The following is a 10,762-nucleotide window of genomic DNA, read 5'->3' as shown; positions in this document are numbered from 1 at the left end:
TAAATAGCTCTTTTGGCGAATAATATCTTACAGACAAAATAAGTATTAGGTTTTAATGTTAGTTATTATGTAATAAAAAATTATCACTTTAAAATAAAATATTTATGATTCGACCTTATATTTATATTGCCTTTTTATATATTTGATGTAAATTAATTAATATCGATGTCTAGTTTAAGATATATATATATATATATATATATATATATATATATATATATATATATATATATATATATATATATATATATATATATATATATATATATATATATTGATGAGAATAATGCGCTATTAGATCGATACATTCTTAACAGATAAACAAATATAAATTAATAAAAGAACACGAGAATGAATCAAACGAATGTCGAATGATTAAATTATGCTCCACCTCAAAAGAGCTCAATGAAGAACTTTGACTGTAGAGGTGTGATAGGATTATAGTGCTATTCAATACAAAATAATTAATGAGAAGTGTAATCATAACTAAGCACGTATGCACTATATATACTAACCCTAAAGACAAAACACTGTTGGACAGGCCCAAACCGTGAATACATTATGGATTATAACATGAGCCCAAAGACGCAACACTCTAGACTCAAAAATCTTCCCCTTTGTGTCAATAGAGGCGAGAGATCAAATGGGTTGAGTAACAGAAACCTTCTTCACAGTTTTGAAGATCTTCGGTATGATGGAAAGAAGAGTATGACGGAAATCTACGTACCACCGAAGCATATCTGTAAAGTTCTTCTTATCTGCTTCTTCGTTCTGTTTACACCTGTGAATGATATCCAAAATATGCTCCAAGAAAGATGTGGAAAACAGGGGTTTGTCATCAAGATAGAACACAAACTTCTGATTGTCTTGTCTAGTGAACATGACAGCACGATACTTCGAATCAATCTTGCCCATCTTCATCTTGGTAGCATCCCATGACGTTCCAATGGGTTTGATTGTAGGCTTTTTCCTCATAACAAGAGCAACCTCCTGATCCATCTTAGCAACCTCATGTATGTAGGAAGCTAGCATTCTCTTGATATGAACAATAATTGGCTCGTGTTGTTGTGGATTGGAGAGCATAATGTTGTTTAGAATAATCCAGTCGTGGGGATTCAGGTTCGATAGATCAGCCAGTGAAAACATATGAACCGAATCATCTGACCCTCGGGTCACCCTGAAACCAACATTGATGAATGGCCCTGCCGAAGTAGGCTTCAATACTTTGACGGATGTAATCTTCTGTGCACTCCACATCAAGTACTGAGGTTGAGAATATTTAAGATAAAAATCAATAAGATCTCGATCAACCTTCGGGTCTAGAGAAGGAATATTTACTGTTGCATCAAAGCAGTGAAACACAAACACCTTTCGGGTAATAGGCATATCAAACTATGAGTCCTTGGTGTTATCACAATCAAAAGAAGTAACTGTTTCTAGGAAATGAGTACTAGGAAACTCAATCGCTTCTTTTATCAGCTTCTCCATGGTCCAAAAAGGAAATAGAGCTTTCCTGCACTCCAACGTATCATATGCCTCTTTTTCCCTTCTCTCTCTCTCTCTCTCTCTCTCTCTCTTCTTCTTCTTCTTCTTCTTCTTCTCGTTCCACTTTTAAAGTTTCATCAATCTCTTCATCACGTTTCTTTCTTTTTAGAGCTTCTTCCTTAGTTTCCTCTTCCTCATCACTCTGACCCATAATACCCTTCTTTTTTTAACACACTAGAACCCGAAACTTCATTACCCTTCGGTTTGGTGGTGACCTTCGGCTGATTTGGTGGTTGTTTGGGAGGATGAGAATCTTCTCCCCCTTGTTGCAGAGTAGCAATCGGCTCCGTGACACCCCCAATCTGACTTAACATCTCCAGAGCTGGAAGAAGTTTATCCGTTAGATGACGTCGAACAGAAATAGTGAGAACTGAATCATGTGCCTCTAAAAGATTCGAAAGGAGAGAGTGCACATTGTAAAAAAAAACTTTTTATAAGTGTGCATTCGGTCTGGAGGGATTCAATTTCCTTATTCGCTTGAGAAAGCTCCAAGGAAAGTTTGGCAACTTGGGATTGTGATAGAGCGAGATCTTCCCTGACCTTGTTATCCGAGACAAGATCGGTTTTTAAGTTGGTGAGACTTGCTTTAATAGAAGAAAGAAGAATAGTTCTGTCATCCTGTAGACTTTGGCAAATCACTTCAAATTTTTCCCTCTCAACCTTAAGAGATTTAGAAAGAGAGGAAATTGCTTCATTTGCGTTGTTGGTATTGCTGTCTGTAGTGTTTTGAAAAGACTCCATGAAAAGCTTGGAATCTGAAATGTGAGATTTGACTTCAACAATAGCATTGGTACAAGAGAGAGTGGAGGCATCCAAGGCTTGAGTTGCTTTGTCAATGGATTGATCATGTTGTTTGATAGAAGTCTCAACTAAAGCCTTCATAGCAGCATCAGAGTATGATGAAGTGGAGGAATGTCACAATCAGAAATTTTTGTGCCTTGTAACTACAATACTTAAGTCAAATTATGAATCCAAAAACATAAGAGCATGTATGATGCTTATTCTATGACAACAAAATTTCAATCAAATACACCGTACAAGCATTACAAATAGTCAACAAGCAATTGGAAACACTAGAAGTCCTTGTTTAGGTCCATTTTGGTCTAGGACTTCCTTATTGGTCCCAATGGACCAATAAGCTTCCAATTTGACCATCTAGGGCTTAGAACTCTTAAATGGGCTCTAATTGGACCCACTTCCATTTATTTAAACATTTTGGCCCATATTGGGCCTAGAATGAAATAAATCAAGTATATGAACCATTTTGGGCCATATTTAACCTAATGTAGCCCTAATAGGTCATAAGAATCATATTTATGGTTATTTGGACCAAGCACCACTTAACATAAACATGAAAAAGGCTTAAGCATGCAAGGCCCAAATTCTTTTCTCTCCCTCTCTAATTCTCGGCCCAAGCCCATGTAAAAAGGGAGAGTTGACTTTCATGGCCACCTCATTTTTACATATTGGGTTTCCATGCATCTTATCTCATATTTCCATGCACATATCACTTCAAGATCTATCTCTTTCTCTCTCTCTCTTGCTCTCGGCCAATTTCAAGCACACACACACACATTTCACTCATCTTTTTCTCTCAAGAAACTCTCTCATTGCTCCTCCAAAATTTCGAGATCTATGGAGCTTTCAAGGAGATATCTCCACAAATTCTTCACCTAAGGTAAGATCAAGTTAGGATCTATGATTTTGGTACTTTGTTTTATCAAAATCTTCTTCTAATCCATGTAAAAACCTTGATCACTCTCCTAGAAACTCTATAAGTTCGAGATCTTCCAAGGAGAGGTACTAAGGCCAAACTTTCTCCTCACTTCTTCTAAAGGCCGAAACCACACCCAAAGGTGAGCTTCATACCCCCTATTTTGCGGTTTTTATAAGTTTTGTGCGGGGGAAGAATACAAGCAAATGTGTAGATCTATGAGTATATGTATGCTTTGTGTGATTTCTATGCTTGTATATATGTTCTCATGTGATTGTGGTGTTGGATCTAGTCAAAAGGACCTTAAAACCGAGATCTACATTAATTTGTATGAACTAAGTATAAATTATATTATTTCACACAAATCATTTCTGGAAAAATAACCAAGTTGTTTAATATGAACATCTTTGGGCTTAAAACCCATTTTTGGACTCAAAATGCTAAAAATATGAAACTAAAGGGCCCAAAATGTCAAAATACAAATTCTGAGGGATGAGATGAGTCAAAACAGTTTCAAAAATGTATTTCCTGGAAATTTACCCTTTGAAAGGATTAAAATGTGAATTTTTAAACATAATGGGCCAAAAATGAACTTTTCGGCCGAATAAAGCCCATATTGCGAGATTTTCAAACTACAGGGGCTGAAACTGCACTTTTCTGTAAAACAGGGGACTACTAGTGTACCAAGTTCATTTTAAGGGTTAAAAATACTTTTCAAATTTAAGAGGGACCAAAAATGCAAAAAATTTCCATTTTGGGTCAAAATTGTAAAAATTATGAAATTAGAGGTTTCAGCCGAGAAAACTACACTTTGAGGGACTAAAACTGTTTTTCAAGTAAATTTGAGCTGAAAGTTACCCTTTTCAACAAGTTTTGATACTAAAGTGTCAAGAAAAATGGCTTAAGGACTAAAATGGAAATTCTTTTATATAAAGGGTGAAAAATGTAAATTTATACAAGAAAAGGGCTTCAAAAGAGAAAAATTCTAAGGTTTTACACAATAGATCCTTTACGACAAAATACTAGTACCACGATTACCGAAGAAATATAATACACATTCAACACCAAAATCGTTACCAAACGAATTGATTCGGTCTCGAATCAATAACGAATCAAAAATCTAAACACGACGATACTCCAATACACACGCGGAAATTACGGGAAGTCAATACACACGTGGGAATTCACCAGGCGTCGATACACCATCTTTGGGCCCGAAAGTTTCAAATCGTGCTTGTTGGGCCTAGCTAGCCTAATGACATGATCTTTAGGCCCGAAGGAAACGGGCTTACATGATATTGGATCTTATACGACCTAATACCGTGTAAAAGGACTTTCAATAGCTCATGTGTTGTTGGGCCCCAAGGGTCCTTTGGCACTGCTAGCAAAGTCGAGAATTCACAAATGCGAATTGGGCCAAGGGCCTTTCGCATTCACGATAGCCTTTAACGACTCGTGGAATTAACGGGGGCTTCGCACCCTCTTTTCTTCTTAGGTTGTGGGGCTATGGGAAGTCAGGGTGGTTGGATTAGGTGAGTAGTACAGACGACGCCTAAGGGTTCATTTGTATAGTCGTAAGCTAGCCATTTTCATTAATGCGTGATTACAACAACTCACCGCCCTTAATTAATCCAATGTCACCTGGAATTATCAAATACACACGTCACAACTGTATAACCAAATATAAAACGCGTATTTTAAAGTATTAGGAAAACATCGGGTTTTCCTAGGGATTTTAACTCTTACACCTACGTGATGCATACCAAGTATAACAATTTTTCACACTTATAGAAATAAACAAGCATACTTACGGATCTTCACGCTTTTTCTTACTACAATAATCTTTTCAGAAAATATCGGATTTTCTGGTGGTTTTTCAAAATCATACAAAACATTATGTTTCAAACATTACTTATGAACTCACCAACATTTCATATGTTGACGTTTTTCAAAATACTTGTATTTTCAGGTAACAGGTAAATTGAAGGAAAAATGTACTCAGTGATGTCTCGTTGTTTGTTTAACTAGTATCGAACAATCTACTTTTGGGATTGTATTGTTTTGAAAAAATTTAATGTAAACACTACCAGTTGTAATATTTCAATGCATGGTGATGAATGATGTTATGTTTCATGTATAGTCACTGTGATGGTATTCAATTGAGTCACAACAGCCCTCGGACGTTTGCACCGTCTGGTTCGGGGGTGTGACAGGTTGGTATCAGAGCTTTGTTTATAGTGAACTAGCATATCTAGCCACACATTGATATGCAACTATAAACCAAAAGAGGGACTAACACAACTCTGAACAAAACAAGTGAAACACAACAATAAAACACCCTTACTTGCATTAGGAATAAGAACATAACGCCGAACCAAACAAGATAACGCTAGTATCCCAATTAATTCAGGACTGTTCTTAGCGGTATCAAGGAGTGGATGTGGCCTGATCAACTACATTCCCTCCAAGGTATAACTAACACATGTTCTGATGAGATCGCGATAGCTAGGGAACTTAAAAACAAACCCCTTTATCACCAGAAGAGAAGAACGTCTGTTTAGTCTATAACATAGTTCGAGATCTTCCAAGGAGAGGTACTAAGGCCAAACTTTCTTCTCACTTCTTCTAAAGGTTGAAACCACACCCAAAGGTGAGCTTCATACCCCCTATTTTGCGGTATTTATAAGTTTTGTGGGGGGAGAATACAAGCAAATTTGTAGATCTATGAGTATATGTATGCTTTGTGTGATTTCTATGCTTGTATATATGTTCTCATGTGATTGTGGTGTTGGATCTAGTCAAAAGGACCTTAAAACCGAGATCTACATTAAGTTGTATGAAATAAGTATAAATTATATTATTTCACACAAATCATTTCTAGAAAAATAACCAAGTTGGTTAATATGAACATCTTTGGGCTTAAAACCCATTTTTGGACTCAAAATGCTAAAAATATGAAACTAAAGGGCCCAAAATGTCAAAATACAAATTCTGAGGGATGAGATGAGTCAAAACAGTTTCAAAAATGTATTTCCTAGAAATTTACCCTTTGAAAGGATTAAAATGTGAATTTTTAAACATAATGGGCCAAAAATGAACTTTTCGGCCGAATAAAGCCCAAATTGCGAGATTTTCAAACTAGAGGGGCTGAAACTGCACTTTTCTGTAAAACAGGGGACTACTAGTGTACCAAGTTCATTTTAAGGGTTAAAAATACTTTTCAAATTTAAGAGGGACCAAAAATGCAAAAAATTTCCATTTTGGGTCAAAATTGTAAAAATTATGAAATTAGAGGTTTCAGCCAAGAAAACTACACTTTGAGGGACTAAAACTGTTTTTCAAGTAAATTTGAGCTGAAAGTTACCCTTTTCAACAAGTTTTGATACTAAAGTGTCAAGAAAAATGGCTTAAGGACTAAAATGGAAATTCTTTTATATAAAGGGTGAAAAATGTAAATTTATACAAGAAAAGGGCTTCAAAAGAGAAAAATTCTAAGGTTTTACACAATAGATCCTTTACAACAAAATACTAGTACCATGATTACCGAAGAAATATAATACACATTCAACACCAAAATCGTTACCAAACGAATTGATTCGGTCTCGAATCAATAACGAATCAAAAATCTAAACACGACGATACTCCAATACACACGCGGAAATTACGGGAAGTCAATACACACGTGGGAATTCACCAGGCGTCGATACACCATCTTTGGGCCCGAAAGTTTCAAATCGTGCTTGTTGGGCCTAGCTAGCCTAATGACATGATCTTTAGGCCCGAAGGAAACAGGCTTACATGATATTGGATCTTATACGACCTAATACCGTGTAAAAGGACTTTCAATAGCTCATGTGTTGTTGGGCCCCAAGGGTCCTTTGGCACTGCTAGCAAAGTCGAGAATTCACAAATGCGAATTGGGCCAAGGGCCTTTCGCATTCACGATAGCCTTTAACGACTCGTGGAATTAACGGGGGCTTCGCACCCTCTTTTCTTCTTAGGTTGTGGGGCTATGGGAAGTCAGGGTGGTTGGATTAGGTGAGTAGTACAGACGACGCCTAAGGGTTCATTTGTATAGTCGTAAGCTAGCCATTTTCATTAATGCGTGATTACAACAACTCACCGCCCTTAATTAATCCAATGTCACCTGGAATTATCAAATACACACGTCACAACTGTATAACCAAATATAAAACGCGTATTTTAAAGTATTAGGAAAACATCGGGTTTTCCTAGGGATTTCAACTCTTACACCTACGTGATGCATACCAAGTATAACAATTTTTCACACTTATAGAAATAAACAAGCATACTTACGGATCTTCACGCTTTTTCTTACTACAATAATCTTTTCAGAAAATATCGGATTTTCTGGTGGTTTTTCAAAATCATACAAAACATTATGTTTCAAACATTACTTATGAACTCACCAACATTTCATATGTTGACGTTTTTCAAAATACTTGTATTTTCAGGTAACAGGTAAATTGAAGGAAAAATGTACTCAGTGATGTCTCGTTGTTTGTTTAACTAGTATCGAACAATCTACTTTTGGGATTGTATTGTTTTGAAAAAATGTATTAATGTAAACACTACCAGTTGTAATATTTCAATGCATGGTGATGAATGATATTATGTTTCATGTATAGTCACTGTGATGGTATTCAATTGAGTCACAACAGCCCTCGGACGTTTGCACCGTCTGGTTCGGGGGTGTGACAGGTTGGTATCAGAGCTTTGTTTATAGTGAACTAGAATATCTAGCCACACATTGATATGCAACTATAAACCAAAAGAGGGACTAACACAACTCTGAACAAAACAAGTGAAACACAACAATAAAACACCCTTACTTGCATTAGGAATAAGAACATAACGCCGAACCAAACAAGATAACGCTAGTATCCCGATTAATTCAGGACTGTTCTTAGCGGTATCAAGGAGTGGATGTGGCCTGATCAACTACATTCCCTCCAAGGTATAACTAACACATGTTCTGATGAGATCGCGATAGCTAGGGAACTTAAAAACAAACCCCTTTATCACCAGAAGAGAAGAACGTCTGTTTAGTCTATAACATAGTGTAGAGTCATAGGAGTAACGATAGTTTATACCTTCCCCCAGCCTTCGTGGATGGAGAGCAGCCGGGTATCCAGTTTCATCAAGTCCTAGTGGCTCACAGGATGCTTGAAGATGAACCAGAAGGGAATCCAGAGGAAGCACACGACGTCGGACCTGATGAATACATAGACATCGACTACGAGTTCGGGGAGACCGACAATGACATCGAGGAAGGACAAGACCCGGACAAAGATCACGCCACGTCGTTCGTCGACAAGGCGCAACCAGACCACCCCGCCCCACCAATGAACCCCCCAAGGGAGAACCGCTCTCCCGAAGATGAGATCGCCGCCCTGCGGCAACAGTTGTACGCCATGGAGGCACGTGCAGTGCGAGCTGAGCACGAGAGGGATGAGGTTATTGGAGACATGACGGAGATGGCTTAGTTACTGGCTCAACACTTCGGCATATGACCCCTCCACTACGTAGGACGCACCACGGAGTGCTAGGGATAGACTTATCTTACTAGGTCATTAGGAACTATGCTATGTACCCCGACTCTATGTTTAAGTGACTACACTACTCATAGAGCCGTTATGCTGTCGAACTAGTGTCACTCATGTATGCTCTTACGAGCAAAATTTTCATGTATCAAATGCGGATAATATTAGTAAACTTTTACGTGCTTTGTTATGATATTACAAATTGCTATGTGTTGCGAATCTATGATTGTATACTACATGATAGAAGTACTTAAGTTCGTGCCATACACCTAGTTAGTAGGATCACAACCACATGGAAGCCACGTACACTCAACATCTTTCCGTTTCATGACAGAAAGATGCATCACCAACCTACTCGCGGAAACCCTGGACCAACCCCACCCGAATTTGACTCAGTCGCATTCCAGGCAGCGGTCTCTGATGCGGTCACTGCAGCGATGGCACAAATTCATCAAGGGAACAATGGAGGAGTCAACGGGCAAGGGGCCGGGAGTTCGAACAACGGAATGAATCAAGGACCCACCAAAACATGTACCTACAAGGACTTCACAAACGCTAAACCACGAACCTTTAACGGCACTGGAGGGGTGATCACTCTGAAACGATGGATCGAGAAGGTGGAATCGGTATTTGAGATATGCGACTGTCCGGAGGAAATGAAGGTGAAGTTTGCAGCATGCACTTTCGTTGATCAAGCGCTCACTTGGTGGAACGGACACATGGAAGCCATGACACTCCCTGTAGCCAACTCCATGCCATGGTCGCAAATGAAAGAAATGCTGATGGCTGAATATTGCCCACGAGGTGAGATTCATAAAATGGAGCAAGAGCTGTGGAACCTCACTGTGCGGAATGTGGATATCGATGCCTATATATCGAGATTTAGTGAACTATCTCTGCTATGCTCGGGTATGATCACCTCGGAAGGAAAGAAGATTGAGCGATTCATCTGGGGACTAACCTCTCCGATCCAAGGAAACGTGAAAGCTGCAAATCCCGAAACTTTCGACAGTGCTAAAAGATTGGCAAAGAAGCTGTATGACCACAACAATAAGAAGGGGAAGAAGCCAACGGAGACTGAGGCCAAGAAGGAAAGTGATGGCAAGAAAGGGAAAAACAACAAAAGGAAGGGGCGTCAAGGCTCCAAAACTTGTAAGAAGCAGCAGGCAGTGGCGGTTAATGCTGCCACCACGCAAGTCCCAGCTACACCACATGCTCCAGCCTTAGCTGCCCCAAATGCTCCTAGACCTTATTCCAGTAATCTTCCCAAATGCAACAAGTGCGGTTTCCATCACAACGGAGAATGCAAGGAGTTGCAGTGCACCAGTTGCAATCGGAAGGGACACCCGGCGAGGTACTGCAGGATCTACCCTCCTCAAAATCAACAACAGGGAAACAACAACAACAACAACCGCAACAACAACAATATCAATGTTGGGGGCAACAACGTCGGTCCTAGCCACACATGTTATGGGTGCGGAAGGACAGGGCATTTTCGTCGCGATTGCCCTAACAACAACAATCCCGGAAATGGAGGAACGAGAAGGGTGCTATCCATGGGTCAGGGGGAAGCAATTCAGGATCCCGCAGTTGTTACCGGTACGTTTCCCCTAAACTACACTTATGCATGCATCCTATTTGACACCAGAGCGGAGCGAAGTTTCGTAAGCAATAAGTTTAAGCATTTATTAAAACAACAACCCCAGAAGCTCAATGAAACCTTTACGGTGGAAATGGCCAATGGGAAAACCGAATCCACGGGGGAAATCTACATCGGATGTACCCTAACCCTGAACCAACACGTCTTTCGAATAGACTTAATGCCTGTATCCATTAGGAGTTTCGATGTGATTATTGGCATGGACTGGTTAAGCCTCTACCATGCTGAGATTATGTGTGTCACGAGAAGGCCGTTCTCCTTCGCCTTCCTAATCACGAA

The sequence above is a fragment of the Lactuca sativa genome, chromosome 3, assembly GCF_002870075.4.
Source record: "Lactuca sativa cultivar Salinas chromosome 3, Lsat_Salinas_v11, whole genome shotgun sequence".
NCBI lineage: Eukaryota > Viridiplantae > Streptophyta > Magnoliopsida > Asterales > Asteraceae > Lactuca > Lactuca sativa.
This window is presented reverse-complemented; position numbering follows the sequence as displayed.